The sequence below is a fragment of the Mya arenaria genome, chromosome 3 (assembly GCF_026914265.1).
Source record: "Mya arenaria isolate MELC-2E11 chromosome 3, ASM2691426v1".
NCBI lineage: Eukaryota > Metazoa > Mollusca > Bivalvia > Myida > Myidae > Mya > Mya arenaria.
The window spans coordinates 60,578,608-60,598,994 of NC_069124.1; the positions used below are offsets into that span (position 1 = coordinate 60,578,608).

Here is a 20,387-nt window from a genome sequence, read left to right on the forward strand (position 1 = left end):
CAGACATTTTGTGATAATGGATGCTATACTAGGTCAGTTATAAAAACAAACAAACAGGATTTAAAACACACAATCCTAATTACTAACGATTAAAACGTCCGGCGTTTTATCGCCAGAACCATGCTGCCTAATGCATCATATCGATTGAGTTAACATGATAAAGTAACCTAAATCTTGTTTAATCAAAAACATATAAATAGAAAGTGCAATGACGTCCTAATGCGTAAAATTGGATCCTCCTAATCATAATTGTTGGTTGACATTTTTGTCCTCTTCTCTTACCTGAGAACATTGTCAACATGTTTTTTCTCTATTGTATTCCCTAGAGAGTGCAATGATGTAATTATGTGTGGACTCTATTCGATAAGTGATGGTTTAATGTCTGGACATGGTTTCCTTGTACCTCAGAGGTTTATCCAATATCTCAAAATTGTAGACGGTGTCTGTGCGTCTACTGATGGCTTATTTGAATATAGGTATACTCATCAAAATGATTTCAAGACCACATTTTGTTGGTGAGTTTCTAAGATGTACGGTAAAACTACATACATTCGTTCAAAATGGATTTATTTGGCATAGTTGACAGTTAAATTATAGAACAAATAAGCTCATTCTATAGTTCTTATACTGCGTAAAGAACTGGTACTCGCTGGCATATATCATGCTGAATGAAACAACATAAGCAGGCATTCCACCCCGTTACAACAAAAGAATAAAATCCGCGTTGCGGGATTTTGGACATTCGAAAATATATTTGCTGTGATTGATTGTTGAATGTTTCAATTAAGAGACATTTCAAGAAATGTGTTTACAAAGTGGTCAATACTTGCGCTTTTGAATGCTAAATGGCCATACCTAAAATAAATACATGGTAATATCCTCGCCAGTTTGATATATGAGTTTGTATCATATCACGGAACATGTATGAATCATAAAGAAAATCTTGTGCTTCATTAAGGTATTTTAAAACACAGGCCAATTGAAATAGACAATATAAATATACACAAAATGTAATGATCTAAATCGTCAAAAATGATGCGCCACGGACAATAGGAAGGTTGGCAAAAATTAAAACACATGAACAAAATCACGAGTTTTGGCATTTTTTATTATTGATTACTGCCATTAAACGGCTGTGTTCGACGGTCCTTAATCGCACGATTCAGCTCAATAATCAATGTATTTATATATGAGATACATACAAGGAATACTAAATGTTGTCATGTTTTAACCTTAAACTGACAAAGGTGTTCCAGTCGTCCTCATTTCACTGAGAAAGACAAACACAAACACATTGCGTTCGCCTTTATGAGGTTCGCTTGTTTTATATGGATGCATAAAGGAGATTTAGCCTGTGTTATCTAAATAAGAGGTGACTGTTTTGGTAACACAAGTGTTTTTTCTGCGCGATTTGCGAAATGCCCTGAAATAAAATGTCTTCTACCTTCAGTGACAACTTGCATCGGCTTTTGTATTTATATGATAAGAAAGCTTTGCGAGATAGGGCAAATGTTGTTCAATAATTAAGCGCGGAGAGGTTTGGCATTGTTCATTGACTTAACAGTTCAGCATTTTAGCGACGTGCCGTGTAGTTAATTACACGCACTGGCTGATCAATTGATCTTGTTTAGCATTTGGCGCCTTTTCTCTATCAAAACTTTAAAAACTAATTTTCATATTCAGGAAGTTTGGCTACTATATCCTTTTTTAGTTTTTGTTGATTACGTTGCGATATACAAATCCAATAAAAGAAATATTGAAATCCTGCAACCGTATGTTGCCAAACACATCTCTGACCAAGTAAGATGGAAGGCAAAAGACGAGCGGAATGAGACGAATAAACGGAGGTATCAATAAAATGTAAATGTTACATGCTTTTCTAAGAACAAGAGTTCGATAAAGTGGTAAACTGGAAGATAATTTACTTAACTGTCCATAAGGTCAAACAAAAAAAATGAAAAGGTTTAGCCCGTTAACATATGTATTCACAAAGAGAAAAAACTGTCAATTTTATTCCTTTATTAGCAAGCGTTTCTCGTTTATTGCTTCCGATATGATTCATACTTATTATACAGTGCCGTCGTCATGTCAGTCACGTTATGATCCTATTTATAAATATAAATCATGTAAGCTAGAGTTTTTTTTTCTATTTAACGCTATGATTGATTTTTTATTAGATATTTATAAGTAGTATTTCCACTAAGTTCAGTTATATGACACAGCTACGATATATATATATGTAGGTACATGTGAATATGTACTTTGGTGTTTCCTTAGTTTTGTAACATGTATTACAGGCTGAAGCATGTTTGTTGAAAATAAATATTCGTCTTATAATAAAAAAAACACAAATAGCATGCCTCCGTTTTACTGACACTGAACGTTTGTTTTCAATAATAATTCATTGATCAACAGAATACCTTTTAAATGGTGCACTTCAGTCCTGTCAGTATATCTGTGGAATTTCAAGTGCTTTTTAATAATGTTAAAGTTTCTGATAATTCAATTTACTAGCAATAAGCGTTCTTCTTCTTAGTAATGCACTTCTATAATGACGACTGAGTGAAAATGAAGTTATTCTGTAATGATATCGTTAAAAGGTGCAATATATATTTTGTAATAAAATCACTCGATTTCTAATTATAAAAGCGATGACTCTTGATTGAGCTTACGCCGTTTCTTTGGTTGGATATTAAGCAAACTGCAAATCAACAAGATGAGAGGTAATAACGCTAAAACGATAGTTATATAATCATTATGCATTAATGAGATACGAGTATTGGCTCCCTGTTAGTACTCAGTGTTCGGGCTCATGCCTCCGCCCATGCGATCGGCAGACAAATTCACATATAATCATTAAGGGGGGCTCTGTCGGCTAACACTCAATTCAGTAGATTAAAAATTATCCAAGAAAATTGTCAAATATCCTTTTAGACATCGATTCGTTTAAATAAGTGAGGTACTTAAAAGCTCACATAAGCGCCCTGTATAATATAATTTAAGGGTTTCGTGCGGCGTTTGCATTGAAAACTAGGAAATGTATCATTAAAACATAATTTTAATGTTGGTCTTCTTAGCGATAACTTGACGCGAGGCTGCGAAAAAATGGTTGAAAAGTATGTGCAAGCAACCAAAAAACAGGAATAGAAGCTACTTTAATAACATACCAAATCATTAACGTATTATGATTATAAGATATTAAAAGACGCATATGGTCGTAACAAAAAAAATCGCGTGCCTCAAATATATCACGTGAATTGATTACGTTTTTCTTTATTTAATATTTTAGTTTTATGGACTTTGCTTTTATGTATATGTGTATGTTTAAAATGTTAAATAAATAATTGGTATTTGGGAGAAGTTAATATTTAGTTTTATGAGGTGCAGGTTATGCTTATCACACATATTGTTTAGTATGTAAGGCCATGTCGAACTGAACATATGTATTCAGTTAATCGGGGTTATGTTGAGAGCTTTGGACACGAATATTGTCATAGTTGATGAAAACAGACATGTACAACAAATGATCGAATGGAGCACTTTTATTCAAAGCCACACATGATTGTTTCTTGTTCTTTATCCAGTATTTTCTCGAGATTTGCCCGAAAAAAAGCTCATCGAGATAAACTTAAAGCTAACTATCACATATTCACCGTTTCGACAACTTTATATTTTCTGATTTTGAATGGGCTTATTTCGCGTAAATATCTCAAAACCAGTGATATAAGTCTGCTGACAAAAGGTCTTATTGCAGATATTCAGATTAACGTGGAAGAAATTAATGCTTTATGGCTAAAAGCGTTGCAGACGCTTAAACAAACAACAACAAAAATCAATTATGAACTTAGTTATGAACATCTGTGATCTAATTTTTTTCAGCAACCTCATGTCACTGGTTTTCATGCCATTTCTCAGAAATTCGTTCCGAGACAAAACAAAACAAAACAAAACAAAAAAAATACGTTCAATCTGTGAGAGCAAAGCTTTAAATTGTTCAAAGTAAAAGGTTGTTAGGGTCAAACAACTTCAGGCAATGGACAGTTTAAAACAATAAGGACTCATTTGTTAACTGTTGCATATTATTATCAAGGAGGCGATACAATCAACATGCCTTTTTTCTCCATTTCAACCATGCCTTGATCGATGATAATCTGCCTTGTACAAATTTTACTTTAGCCGTAATATAAAACACAATCATTAAACTAAGTATCCCGAAAAACGAATGCGGTTGCCCTTCAGTACTCATGTTTTGTTTTATTTCTTAATAGCAAACTATTTTTTGTGATAGGTTTCATAAACTTTAACTAAGCGCCGTAAGAGTCATGAGAGCAATGGTTGAACAGGTGCATCTATATTTTGTAATAATCATTTCTGATTATAAATCGTTGAGGAAATGTTCATTCGTTCTTTTTATATTTACAATTTTGAACCTTTCATTTAAAAGCTTATTCACACATTGGCACAAACTTTTCGGTTTTAATGCAAAAAGAATTTCACCAAATATCCGATAACTTCTTAAAGGGACTGTACGCCAGATTGGCACCAAAAAAAGTTTTCTTCTGTAACGAATCTCGGGACAATAATTTAATAGAATGTTTTTCAATTTGATATCATAATTATAAAAAAGTACCAAAATGTAAAACAAAATATTGTGTCGGAGACCGGGTTCGAACCCTTGTCGCCAAAATTGCAGACCAGTGGTGTATCCACTGTGCTAAGAAGGCTTACAGCAAATGAGAAGTATATTTAAGTTATATACCTCACTTTGTAATATCACGTGATAACATCGACTAGCCAATCACGCATTTGGAATGATTTCTACTAGGTATACATACCCAGTAATCTTTTTTATGGAAAAATACGAAATAACTGCTAAACTTGAATAAATTGTAAACTATGTGGTACTTCAGTTAGTAAGTTTCAATGCATTGTAAACATTAATACCAAGTTTATGATAGTTTTCGGCAATTTTCTTTTTTTCTTGCAAATTGATCATCTGGTACACAGTTGCTTTAACACACCATGAGGTTAATTGGTTGTTTCAGTGTAAGACATCGAGTTAGCACAAAAAGTTATATTGCAGGAGTTGCTACGTGAAATATTTACTTTTGATGTGGAGTTTTCAGTGAAACAAGATATTTTTTATTTCTTTTTATTATATGCCTGAAAAGAATTTAAAATGACAGATCATTTGAGTTTTTCAGAAAAAGTACGTTAAATTGTATTAAAATTAAACGTCATTAGAAGTGAAATATTTGGTTTTTTGTCCCCTCCTTGTATGTCTATGATTTAGACGAACGGGCTAAACATTCTAAAAGACTAATTTAGTGAAAAGTATCAAATTGTTTGAAATAGCGAAATATATGAAATATATTCACTAATAAATTTCTATTAACCAACGGGACAATAAATATGGAATATTAAGTAAGTCTGTTGGTCCGCGGGGTTTTATCGATTCAAGTTGCTTGCGTAAAATCCATATAGCATCAGACCGAAGGTCGAGTGCCGTGTTTCGTTACACAAGTTACGAGAGGTGATACAATATGACAGATTAAGCAACTGTCATAGTATCTATTTTATTTTATATTTCTTAAATTTAATCGGTTTTTTCTAAATACAGCTACACAAGGTGTCTTATATAAATGTCCCAACCATGTATGCAGGACGGTGATTACGGTGATCACGGGGTTGTTGACTTCAAAAAACGCATTTGGAGCACGGATTGCTCAATGATTAACGTATATAGTATTTAATACTTTTAAAGAATTACAGAATAGGAGCTGATAAATCTTAAAATTTTGTTTGAATTATATTTTAACGCTTGGATCATATTCGTGCTATATTAGCTTAGTTTCATTTTAACACTAATTTCAATCGCAATAGTTGGACTAATTGATGTGTGCTCCTAAAATGGTCGGCAACGCTCCGATATCTATTTTTGAAGGTTCTTCGAGGGCATTAAGTATGTCTTGTTGTCCCTGTAGTTCTCATTGTATTTTTTACGACTCTTATAACAGATAATTCTAGTACAATGCAGCTTTGCCATTGTTGCACTTTTCATCGCTGGCAATGCACAATTTCAATCAAACCGAAACTGTTAATGTAGTTTATGCATCCAATTGATCTCCGTGTTACTTTATATAAATAAAAGCAAAATACAAAAAGCAATTTATTCAAAATGTTTATACAGGGTCATATCTTGCAGGACAAAAATTACATCAAGTTCAATCGTCTTTAGCATGGACACCGAAATTAAGATGGCTTCTTTCTTGACAAGCGTATTTTTTTAATGGTGTAGACTTACACTCCTGTCTTCAAAAGAACATCGTAAACAAACCCAGCACTTTCTGTACCTAAACGAACATACATCAAAGCGTTGTGACAGGAAATGCAGAAGAATTTAGGCTGTAAAATATTGGGCTGAACTAGACGCATTTATCATCATTTATTCATAATCACTGATCCCGACAAATATCATAAATTTTCATATCCGACACCTAGCAAAGAAAAGTAACTGATTTCATTGTTGTGTGATGTAACTTTTTTGTACCAATCGATGTGTAAATATTTGCAGATTCGCAACGTGCGACGCAAAACAATCATCACGGCATTTTCCTAAACAAATAATATAAGCTACAATGAGATTTAAAATCATTTAATTTCATGTTATTTGAACAAAGATTGGTTTTATCTTTTTTATCATATATATTGTGAATTATTTTTTTTTGTCGCTCCTATCCGGAGTATTAGCATAGAACATATATATTAGACAGTTTATGGTCTTAAATGGGCTTGAAGGAGGAGATATGGTAAATGTTAAACAATTCGTCTCGGATAGTAAGGCTGAAAACTTTTATATAATTTAAAGACATTTTATAGAGGAGTTCAAAAAGCTGTCCAAAATATATTATAAGTTTTCAAGGCAGACTAATTAACTATTTTGACATACAATAATGTAAACTATTGAAACTCATGGTGTAGGGCAAGATCTTACGTCAGGAATATCTTTGGAAGACTTACTGGACGATGGGACGGTTTTTGTCAATATTGGCAGATGTATAAGGGAGATAGAGGAACTATTGTTCTAGTCTATTGAATCAATTAGGATTTTTTTCCAATGTTTACCAATCTGTACTTTATGTTGATGAATTTGTGCATCACCAAGAAATGGATAAGCCGTTGTCATGGTTTGGAGTATAAGCAACCATTGACCGAGCTAAGTTGATTAAAACAACAAGCATTTTATTACACTTCTTACAACGAATCGATAAATGGCATCACTGCATCATTTCAGAATTCTTTATGTTGCGCCTATAATGGAACTGGAATGGTTCCATATTTGTTGAGTGAGAATATAATTAACCTCATCCCAAAGTCCAGCACCTCTGCATAGAGGGAGCCTCTACAAGATGGTTTTGCTTCTACCATGTATTAACTGCTATTGGGTTTTGACCACATATTGTCTTCGGAATTGGATGATAAAAACGTCGATGTATAGAACTTCTTTAGTAAAAAAACAATGAAGGACGTTGGACCACATTTTAATACTAAATGATATTAAATTTGTTCGTAAGACGTTGCGTTTAGCAACTTTTGGTTCTGTTATTAATTTTTACATTTCTGTGGGGAATTTAGTACTATTGGTTTGCCAACCAAACAGCTGACATCAGTTGAATTATTGTATAACTTATGATTCCTAATGCGTTCGTGTAATAGCTGGTTTACACCAAGGTTGTTCGTTGTCACGCTTTGTTGTTCGACCTCTTTTAAAACGACATCGTTGTTAGTTAAAGGTATTTTATGAAGCACGTGTATGTTTATCTTGCTATGCAGCTCATTTTGTATTGATTGGTGAGAATGATCATATTGAATATAATGATGGGACAGTAAATAAAAAGAAATAACTAAAATAAAAGTAATATTTTAAATTTTTGACCAACCTCTTTTCCTAGATCTAATTATCTAATTACGTGTTGAGAAGCGGTGTCAAACTATTCAAAGCATATTTTATATATGTTTTACATTCATAAATTTAAGATTATAATTCAAAGTGTTAGAAGAACCATTGGTTTGCTTATTGCTAGATATAAAAAATGCCATTGGGCTGAACGTCTTTTGTTGTGTTTAGTAAACTGTATAAAATATAAATCAACAGTGTGGCTAGGTAACTCCTATGCCTCAGTAATCTTGAGTGTCCGGTCGTATGGTTGTATAAATGCAGTATCAAAGATATCTTCGAATTGTTTGGGTGAAATTATACACCGGCTGTCGAAGTAACCTCGTGTTGAATAGTATTACAATTGAGGTACAGACATTATGAAATGACAATGACTCGTTTTAAAAGAAAAAAAGACGGTGGCTTTTTGGTATTGCGGGTGTAATTTCAAACACTTGGTGTATAATGTTAAGCTTAAGGGATTTGTTACTATCAAGCTACGGAGCCTAACGAAGGTTTTGTGATAGGGATAACAGCCCTTTGTTATGTGTATGTGTGTTTGGTTAAGCTACAGGAGGTAATGGTAGAAAAGGTCTCATAACCTATGGTCGGGTTAAAATGATTTATGAAGGAATGTGTAAAAATATTTTACCGCACAAATATGGAGCATATTTTGCCAAATTTAGATGTATGAAATTGGACGATGTCAGTTATGTATTTATGCTGTACCTGTTCTTTGTTCATAAAACATATTGCTTAACAGCCTTAGTCCGTCTTTTAACGTAACACTTCAAGTCCTGCTATTGTGTGCTAAACAGAATCCATCAAAAGACAATACACCGATTGCAAACAAGTACATGTTTTTATAAAAAGTACACAGCGCTGGTAACTTAATACTCATACAAACAAGGAGCATGTGTGTTTCAGCACGAAAGACTACAATCTTCAACTCTCTCTTTCTCTGTGTCTCAACATCAACCGCTCGTGGTTTCATGCGGACTCTCTCTATCTCCATTTATAATCTCATATTGTGCACATATTTATTAAACCTTAAAGCAAACTCAACAAACATAATCAGCTTTGAAAAACATATGTTTTAATCGATTCAGAGAAAACAGTAAAGTGAAGCAGAAAAAAAATATTGGTTTGTTTTATTTCTCAAGTCTGTAGAATGTATCATATATTTTTCCGTTAGCTTTACTTTCTCCCATTATGCAGAAATTAAATGAACGTTAAATACAATTCTATATAAATCATAACTCTTGATACTCTGGAAATTCCCGAAGTTTTTTCAGCACTATATGTTGGGATTAGAGGCCTATTTTTAAGGTACGGAAATGTACATTTTAAATATTTTTAGTCAAAGATTCACAACAAATTCCTTGAGATGATATTCCTTTATAACAAATTACCTTTAAGAGCAACCATTTTTTAAAACTAATAAAACTAATAATAACTTTCATTAAGACAGAGGTTATACTGACGTATATCAACATCTGTGGCCCAGTGATGGCGTCTGAAATAGCTGTTTAATACCAATACGATACTTCACTTTATTTTTAGTACAATTGGAACAAAAAACGGGGTTCCAAAGACAAAATGTTGTTAAAAATAATTGAATATAACGTCAACAGCTCTGCTTGTTTTGTTGCGTATCTATAATTGATTAATTAAATAATGAATATCTTCCAATGCCAAAAAACAGTATTTCGAAATAATATGGGGTTCATGAATGCCAAACGTTATAAACTCAGACGGTATCAAAGAGTTTTTGTGTGGTGGGAGTTTGTCCTCAATTTTGTTTATCTTTTTTTCAATTAAAAAAACAAAATAAATTAGGTAAAAACGAATCAATGTTCTGTTAGTTATCAGAAATGCACTTGCATTGGACATGATATATTTCGTAGATAGCTAACTAGGAGAGTATGTCGATATATTAACTAATTAAGGAATCACCAATCATTTCACTTAAGTGTAACATCCTTAAAGGAAATCTGAATTGTTGCTCACTTTTGTCTTTTTTATCAGCGTTGTTCTATATAAGAGCACTTACTTCGATACGGCATAATCAACGACTACATCTGGTGGTGACGCCACTTCAGAGAGAATTGCCAAACTCATCATTCAAAAGTTGCAATAAACATGAATGCTGATTATATGGTATGTAGGCAAAGTCTATAAATATGGATAACCATAAGGGACCGCTTGATCAAGTATAGGCAACAACATTGTTATATTTTTTTAATATTTGCTGTTGCATTGACCCACATGTTACATTAAATAGATCAAAAATTTCTTGGACACATCTGTTTCCGCTGTACCTGTTCGTATGAAAATAAACGACTATATTCAAAATTACGGTATGGATTTAACAGCGATGCAGTTAACAGCATTTCTTACTTAAAAAAACATTCTGAACAATACCTAAATGACGGCCTTGTATAGTAAAAGCGTTTCATTTGACAAACGAGACTGCATCTCCCATTTCAATTTTTTCATTATTCGTGAAATGTTGTCTTATAATTAGTTAACGATGATTTCCGAATGTGTAACTTTGAATTATTCTGACCCATTTAAGCACGCTTTATCCCCGCATTGGCATTGCATTTGAAGTATCTTATTTCATTGCACCTTTCAATGTAATCCTTCCTTGTAAATCCGTTGTTGTTGGATTAAACATATTATATTTAAAAGAAAAATACAAACTATGCAAGGTCATATATTCAATATCAACAAATAGGATGGTGATCACATATTTAAAACAAACTAACTTAAACGCCTCCCTTATCGGGTTGAGGGCATGGGAAACTGAACTATTGTTTTAATTGTGAGTAAACACTTTACATAACGCAAATGAGTCAGTACCTTGCATATGTCTTTCCTATGGCTAACTTGCAAACGTCTACTCGTCTACTTGTAATATATCTGCATGATTAATCGTGGTTTATGATGCTTTTAGTTTATAGACCATTGTCATGCCAATGACTAATCCGATAAAAAGTTTTTAAAATATTGATGAGCATTACAAGGAATAATGTCTGTGATCAGAAATAAAATACGAGGTAAACCAATACTCAAAAAAGTTTATTTTTTACATTTATTTACGCCACTGTAGGCATAACTGCATCGTATTTTTGAAATTGTGACGATGTTGATTGTGGCAATCAATTCGAACTATGACGTGTTAGCCTGAACCTTTTAAAATATGTAGCAAAATTACAAATCGTATACATCTTCAAAAGGTTTAGATTTCGAATGAGGTAAAATTCCTGTTCTTAATCGCTCAAAAGTTTTCTCTAATGCATTTGCTGCATTCGATGCAGACTTTCGCTCCGAAGCCGCTGCAGTTTTTGACCAATGTTAAATGACCGATTAGTCTTATACGCCTAATTCTAACCCCAAGAAAACACACACGAATATTTGCAGCTAGAAAAAGGAACTTTAACTGCATGCTTATGAAAATACTTCTATGAAATATAAATCAAGATTCATTAGGGAGTGGTCTTGTTGAAAAGGAAGCCGCTTCTCAACCAACAGGCTGTGGGTTCGATCAGCATCATTCTTAAATTTTAGACCTAAAGAAACCATCCTACATCGTCACAATCGAGCTTAAATAATTAAGAATACACAAAAAGCACCATTAATCTTACGTCATCAAATTATGTCATCCCCTACATTTTAAGTAAATGAATTTTATCGTCATTCAATGGGAATGCAAACTTTGAGTGCGTGGTAAGAAAAACATTCAAGCATCTTCCTCTTATGATACTTAAAAAGTTGTTAAATCTTGATTATGCATAACCCCTAAAATGTGCACCTAAAACATATTTAGGTACATATTCGATTTCAATATCAACAGAGAAGAGTAACACATACCTGTACTTGATGTTCAGAAATGTTTTGTTAACACAACTTGTCAACACAATTTATTTATATCAAAGTTTGAAAAAATATATACATCTTGATGCAAATCTTAGCATTTTGTTTTAATAATAAGATTGTATGGAAATTTTAGAAAATATTGATTTCTTTTTTGAACATATGTTGTCACATAGAATTACTCTATTATCTTTAACCTTACCCAATGCTGTACAACAACAAGCACGCAGCTGGTAGCAAGAGCAAATATTTGGCGCATATATTTCGAAAAGCTCGAGTAGATAAATAAACCTAAAAAAAACTTGCTTTGTTTTTTGTACACATGTTGTCATCCATTGTTGCACCAACTCTGAATTAAAAGTAGTTATTCTATACGTCTTCGGAATATTAATAATTTAAAACGTTTGATGGTATCGTAATTGAAAACGACAAGCACCAAACGGATTAATTAGAGAAATGATGACAGTCAGTGCACGTGGTAAAGGATCGGATGCCTAATTTATTTTTGCTTTGTTTTTCCTGCAAACAGTCTTTGCTCTTCAAAACCAAGTTGGAATTCTTCCGTGAACTATATTTGATAAACGGATTATGACAGCTGAACAAAAAAAAAGTTTTGGTTGTAGTTTCGTACATCACTTAGCAACAAAACCCCATTAACAAATGACATATTTTAGACTTTAAAAGGTATATATTAAAGAAAACTTCCTGTTTCCCAGACATCCACTTATTGGCTTAGGCTGAAGGATGAAAAAGGGTTATTAAGTAGCAAGGTGTATGCATCAAGAAACAGCTTGCAAGAGAATAATTCGATATCATTAACGTATAATAAAACCTTATAATAGCTGATAATCATCCCTCGGAACTAATAAAAGTCCTAAAACAACTTAAATGAAACTATTGATTTGATCAGTAATAAACGCATTACCAGAAGAAATACCCCGTTATATTGGGAATTGTCGGCGGTTTTAACGTTGCCAATGTATTAGTGTTGTGTCTAAAGGAGCAAGATATTTAAATGGGTTGAGTCATACACAACTATTTACAGTCCATGTGACCTGATAGTGTAAAGAATGCATTATTCGGTTGTGTGTGGCTTGCTGGAAATTAACTGTAGCGATAACATATTGGTTGACCGTTATTTATATTTTCCAGTTACTTTATAAACTAGAATTGCTTTAGAAAAAAAAATCATTTTAATGTTTTCGAGAGGCAATTGTCAAAACCTGTATGCCAATGCTACTCGAACTAGAGGCAATCTTACTGAAGTACGACTTTGTCACTATGTACATCACTTTTAATGCAATGTATGCACTTTGTGTGGAGCCGTTGAAAGCTTAAATGACACAAATTCTAAGAAAAAAACATTATCGCCGATAGTCCTCGTCTTTCATTGCCGCACAGACTCATTCCGTGATGAATATGTGGTTTAACATGGCCATCGATAAATGCACCTCAATATTTTGAGAAGAGGAATCACTCTGTTGGCAAGTATGAAATGTAACAGAAAGAGTTGTTGTATAATAGAATTAACTCAACAAGTATGTGAATGTTCAATGCCTGGTGACCCGATATTATATTGGTATCATTTGAAAGGGTTTTGAATGGTGAAAAAGAAATACTGAAACACAAGTAGGTTTTATCTTCAAAGATTGCAAAATAGTTTGCATACAATTTCATTTAAAACAAAGAGCAAACATACAAACTGCAAAAGCTTGATGTATTATTTACTTTCGACTATTTAATTTACAAGATAGTTATAAGGTACTATTTAAATGATAACACAATAGCATTGGGTCACCAGTAATCAACAATTACCAGTAAGGTGAATGGCTATTTTAGAGAACTAGCAGAAACCTAAAACTTATGAACCTGAAAATATACTATTATAGAGACTTTGGGGTGTTGTTTGCAGATGAGATTTTATAAGATAGTGTTTTCAAACTCAATAAGTAATTAAAATATTTTGACGAGCGCTTAAATGCAAGTAAATTGTTCAATAACTTGCGTGTTGTTAAAAGCGTTGTTATTTATCCGCATTCAAGTTTCAACACGGTTAAGCTTCGCCTTCTTGTTATCAGTTTGATACCGAAGTTACTTTATACAGTAAATCAAAGGAAACAAACATAAAACAAAGTAAAATATTGAAGCAATACTCTGATTTGGAATTGAGTTTGAGCATTAATTAAAATACATGGTTGCTTATCATTGTTTGTTTTTTTCAATGCAAAAGTGTCATTAATCGTTTGAAAGTCATTTTCAAAAATGAAACGACTTTCAGTCTTCTGAACAAAGGTTTACATTTATTAAAATAGCGACTTCATGGTAAAAAAACACACAAGTGTTGTATATCAAATTTAAGGTTTTGATTAGACAAAAACATAACTGCAATAATTTTTAAAATTTGTCCATGTTTGTTGAAGTTATGGCCGTTTCAAATAAATTCAAACAGTATTTTTTCTGTCCGGCCAGTGGTCAAGCATGTAAAAAATATTTCTTACAGAAATATGCATGTGTAATATATCAAACGAAAGGTCTAAATTAAACGAATGCAATTAAACAAATATAATTTGGTTTTAATAACGATGCAGACAGTAGTAGCTATTTAAACAAATCAAAATATAACCTTTTTCAAAGCTTGCAGTTGTGTTTTATCACATTCATGTTTGTGTTGCAAAGGCACAAGTAATGCATGGTTTAAAAATTGTATCATTTGTTTTGTTATACATGCATTTTTGATAATTCACAAATAAACAATATAATACCATTGCTGAAAGTTAAAGTTATATGCATTTCTCTGACAAACAGGTAAATAATTCAGCAGACATAGGCTGATCACAATATAATATTTAATCCAGCGCAACATTGTTGCAAGTATAGAATGGTACAGGTGGACTTGGTTTCGTGCTATTAAATGAGCTCCCGTCTGCCTTCTTAGATAACTGTTATATCAAACTCATTATGCCTCATTGTCATTATAGTTTTACCATATTATACTTTAATAACAATGTCCCCTGTTTTGTAGTCATCAGTCAGTTTTGCCGTGTATACATCTTCATCGCCAGAATAGATCACGTTAAACCATCGAGGGAAACCTGGTACCTGAAAGTGCAAAAATGAGATACAATTTGAATTGTTGTATATCACTTCTTTGATAAACATGATAACATTCTACAAAAACAGGGTCAGTTACTCTGATCAACAGTTATTGTACCTGTGAAATCACTCGGCCAGTGTACCATTTCTCCCTACCATCTTCTTCCAAAAACCTGTGATCTATATTTTTACCTACTAATAAATGAGTTTGTTCAGGAGAAGGAAAATTTGCAGCCTTGTTAATCAAAGTTAAAACATTTTTTTTCAGTTCATCTACACTTAAAAGAACTCTTTTATTATCTATGAGTTTACTAAACGAGTACACTTTTTCATCACATTTTTGATTGAAAATATTTTTCCTAAATTTAAGCTGAACCCGCAAAGCTTGTTCTGTTTTTGTTTTTATTTTACCCAATGCTTCGTTCATTTGTCCTTCACTCTGCCATAGTCCATGAAATGTCATATCATTTGTTTCTTTTTCCAACTTATCCACTGTTTTTTCTCTCCAGTTCTTCTTTTTCCTAAATTGTTCGTTTTGCTTTTCCAACCTTTTGGCTCTGATCGATTCCTCCCTTTGCTTGAATTTCTTTTTTTCATTGTGTACTTCTCTTCTACTTTGCTTTAAAATTTCATCTGCATTGTCCTGTTTTGATAGCCATGCACTTGTTTTATTCAATGAAAATGTAACATGCGATTCCATTGTTAATGTTTATATATTTGGTTTTGACGACAAAATGTGGTCCACATATGAGAATACTCGCTCAGGAAATTTGTTGTGTTTGTTTACACTGGCGGTTTCAATTTCATTTAATTCCTCATGTTTTCCACCTGGCAAATGGTCTCCATATTGGCGCTGTATGAGTATTGCAAATGCTGGCAATACAACATGCAAAATGACAATGACATGACAATCAATTCCATCTGCCTTTTCAATCAGGAAGTCATGTACAATGTCTGTCTTGACTGGTATGTCATTATATAACAACATATCACCACTGATGAAATTATCAAGGTTAAGAGTAATGTCCTCAAGATATTTGAGCAATGTCAGATATCGGGCGTTCAATTTTTCGGTTTGATATACAGTTTTCTGCGCAGTATCAGCCATTTGCACCAATGTGTGGAGACCACAAAAAAAGTTGTTCATTCTTTAAACAGAGAGTTTTTCTTCCTCTCATAATTGTTCATAATTGCCTACAACTTCAGGTAATATTTGATATCTATACTCTTGTAACAATTCATTGAATTTTGTTTCAGTGGAAGCGCGGTCACTCATTGTGTTTTTGATATTAACTAAAAATTTGTTCCGGTTCCATCATCTGTGACATCATCTATATCGTTTAAAATATCCTTAAAAGTTTCTAAATTGTCATGACTTGATTTTGTTGCCATTTCTTTTAATCCAAGTAGTGTATAATTTCCTTGTTGATCTCTTGACGCAAATGCTCCCCATTTATTAGCATATTTTGAAGCCTCATCAGTGTGCAAAGTTGTATTATGTTCATTTAAACTTTCAGCAATCTGCTGTTATGCAATTATACCCCTTTCAATTGACCAACTATGTATTGTTCTAACTATTGGAAGTTTGTTAGACTTCAAATTAACTAATTTTAAAACACTGCTTATCACATCCCCTACATTTTCAAAAGCAACATGGTTATCCAAAAGTGAATAAACACAAGCATGCAAATCTAAACTATATGTTTTGCTTTTCTCGTCAAAAAAATCACAATTGTTTAGTTTATTTTGTTCAACATTTTGATTTCAAGTTCATGTAGCCGTTCATTCAAATGATCTATCAAATTGTCATTCTATTTCCGTGCTCTAAATTTTCAATGTTCAATTGCAGCGAAATCATATCATCTTCTGTGTGTTCTTTATCATTATCTTTTTCTATTTTTTGATATTTGGAACGCCAGTAAGATTCCCTATTTGATGTTCTTGTTAGTAAAACTGCGATCGCTCGAGGTCGCCAGGGTACGAGACAAAACCTCGAGGGAACCGATGTTTCGAGCGACCCGATTTTCAATTTTCCAGTTTGATATGAAATATCTTTCAGTGTATTTTAAGTTTGAAGTCGTCAAACAGACTGTTTACTAAGACACCGATTCTTTCCTGTAAAGGACGTGAGTGGGCGTGTTGGTGCCTTGGTATAAGTAATGTGTCCTTCATTAGATTTCTCAGTTGTTTGACAATTGTTTTCTTTCATTTGGGTGGGACATTTTGAAAGTAAGGAACCCGATCTAGCTATCCCCCCAGTCATGGGTCCTTCACTAGATTGCTCAGGTGTTCGACAATTTGTAAGTTCTTTCTCATTTGCCATATTGCAAAACAAAGTGACAAGAAGGAATTCTTTTCAGAGATTCCGATGTTGGATCGATATGGTAGTGTTTTAATCATATTTTATTACTCATTTAAATTTCTCACAATTAACTTCTCGTCATTAACTTGTCATAATTATCATCTCAAATGCCCATATCAACTAATATCGGTCATGCGTTAACAGTGATAAACGGGTTTTCACACCTTATCAAATTGCCTTTTAACTGTCATTGCAATTTTTACAACTTGCGAAAATTTTAACACCTGGCAATTGTTTGTTTATTTTGAAACACGCGTTCGGGAAAATGTGTGAAATTATTACCTCGAGGGAGCCATAAGGTTTTGTGCACGATTTGTTAAAAAAAAAGTTCGGGACCAAGCTCCGACCTCGAGGGAACGCCGGTTCTCGAGCGACCGCTTGTTCGAGAGAACGCAGTTTCACTGTAGTTGCTTTCGTTGCTTTTCAATACTAGACTCATACTGTTTGAACACTGTCATTTCGCACATCTTTTTCATCAATTACTGAATTTAATTCCTCTTCAATACTTTGCTTCTCCTTTCTTAATGTTACCAACTCACCAGCTAGATCCACGCAAACTTTTCCCAAGGTCTCTGCTTTGGTGCTAAGTGAATCACATGTCAGGAATAATTTACCGGTTGATGTTGAAGGCAGGGTTTTATCACAATCATCATTTGGTGTTGGGTAAGTATATTCATTGGACATAAACCTTTCCAAGTTTTCCTTGTCTTTTATACGTGCCTTGCTCTTGTTGAGATGTTGAAAACGTTTAAAAAGCTTCTCTAAATCTTTAAGCAATGTTTGCTTGCTTGTTTTAAGGCCATCCTTTCCTAACAAAAATTTACATGCGGCATGGACACCATTACTTTTTATTATATCAATGACGTGCACATTTTTTTACAGACTCCATTTTTCTGAAAATATAGATAAAAATGGTATACTTACTAATGTCAGGTAAACATCACAAAATGCCTGGCACACCATGTTCACCTGGTCTGGTCAAACTAAATAAAATTAGAAATAAAACAGAAACAAAATATAAATAGAATAGACCCACTCAAAGTTTTAAAATTTCAAAGGCTTTTTTTACAAACAGATCACAAGATTTCATTTCGCATTTCAAGATAAAAATAAAACACAAACAAGGCTGTTTTAAAAATAAAAAGCAATAAACAAAGCAAACATAAATAAGCATTAAAACAAGGATTTATTAAACTAGGGAGACAAAGCTTTATTATTATAATAATAAAAATAATAATGATAATGCGGGTATAAAACAAAAATAAGGAATGGGATAATATGTAAACAAAGCATAACAACCAGCTGTCAGGTGACCTGTGCACTACACATTAAATGATTTAAAACAAAATAAACATATTCTACATTATGTAAGAATAAGAGGATATACCTAAATATGTGTTATTTTAAAAATAAAACACTTGTATTTGCTTATTTATATTACAATTCGTGTTTGAAAAACATTGTTTAGAACTACTTTCGTTTTCATTATTGAACTTCCGGTTTCCCATGATTACGATTTTCTAAAAACCCGTGACCATGCTATAAATATAATGCGCGCAATCAGTTGCGCAGTGGAAATGTAGGTCATATGCGACATTGCGGGAAATAAAAAAGATCGATCTTTCATAAAATGCAAATATTTTGTTGCCACCTCGATTATAAATAGGTATAAAACTAAATTTTCCTTTACCTGATAGCAAAATTTCAAAAAATAGGGTTAATTTTGGTTTCAACACAGGGGTTTTCATGTAAAAAAAGTGCGCACGTCGTCTGCAAATAACTATATGGTGATCCCTTCACACAATGCCTTGTAATTATGTCATCAGCGAGATTTTCCGAGTACTACCCAAGGTCAACAAAGATGGTCGATTGCATCCCGGAAATAAAATTTTATGATGAAACAAATTAGTTTTACAAAGTATTTATAGCGTTAACGGGAAAATAATATACACAAATGTAAAGAATAATATCTCACCTTCAAATAAATTCCAAAGAAAAGCTGAAATCTGGAATATTTCAAGGATTAAAATGCTCACAAATATGAATTGTTTTACAATGGAAGTAGAAGGGAAGCTATTTTTAGCACGAAACACTGAAGTCGCTAATTAAAAGATATATAATAATATGGAAAGTAGCATAAATCTTTTTATCGGACTGTCATAACATATTCAAGATAACTAGTGTTATTGGTACTGATTTGTTAACAGGGGTTCGGAGATAACAATACGTTTAATATCACACGCTGTCATTTCATTGTTGTTTTTTGACTTTAAGATATGTTTTAGAAAATATATAGTGTAATGTTCGAACATATTTTGATTACCTTTCACTCTTATTATGCTGGCAACTTAAAACACTTCGGTATATTCTGTTAACTCATATGTCAACTATATTTTGCAAATTGATATCTTAATTTTCTTGGCTAGGTTCAATTCTAAGAAAATCGTAGAAAACAGAGATCTGCATAATCTGTTTTGAACGGAACGACACATTCCTTTCTATAGTCGAAGACGAATGTCCATCAAACCTATTTTATTATCGTCTCAAAACCCATGAGTTGTCAGGGAAAAACGTATCATTATTCTTGAATATGTTGTTTTTCTACGACTGAAGCTGTCGTCTGCTTTTCTCAATATATTATTCTTCGTGCATAATCACATTCACGATAACCATGTTTATCCTTCAATTAATCAGATGTCTTCCCTTTGAACACTTTTAATCAAGAGCGACACATATCACTTTCTACTAGCATGGTCAGAGCCTTATACCCTGCCAGGCAACATACAGCGTTGTCTATGGGTTGATAATGTTTGTTTCGTTATCAAAGCACCTTTAATGAACATTTGTTTAATTATGCGGCTTCACTAAAAAGAGGCCGTAAATGATTAGATCTTTTACAAGGACACGCCAAAATTGTAGACAATTTAATAATATCCAAGGACCCAAACGTCAATGAACTAGTAATACAAAATCATGTCTCTTGTTTCTGAATAACTAGTAATTAATTTGTCTAGCTTTTTTTCAGTTACGTACAGCGTTTTAAGAATCTTAATCTGTCAGATTAAAGTAAATTTTTTGTTGCAAACAAGTTGTCACCTTTTTGGTCTAAGACAAAAA

At 32.9% G+C, this 20,387-nt stretch overlaps 1 protein-coding gene and 1 pseudogene across 3 annotated transcripts in view; one reads left to right on the forward strand and one right to left on the reverse strand.

Moving 5' to 3' along the window:
• The window catches only part of LOC128227752 (neuropeptide receptor 15-like), a 168,774-nt gene that overhangs the window by 136,873 nt on the left and 11,514 nt on the right, over nt 1–20,387 (forward strand). The window lies entirely within an intron of this gene.
• Nucleotides 14,804–15,896, reverse strand: LOC128227753 (uncharacterized; annotated as a pseudogene).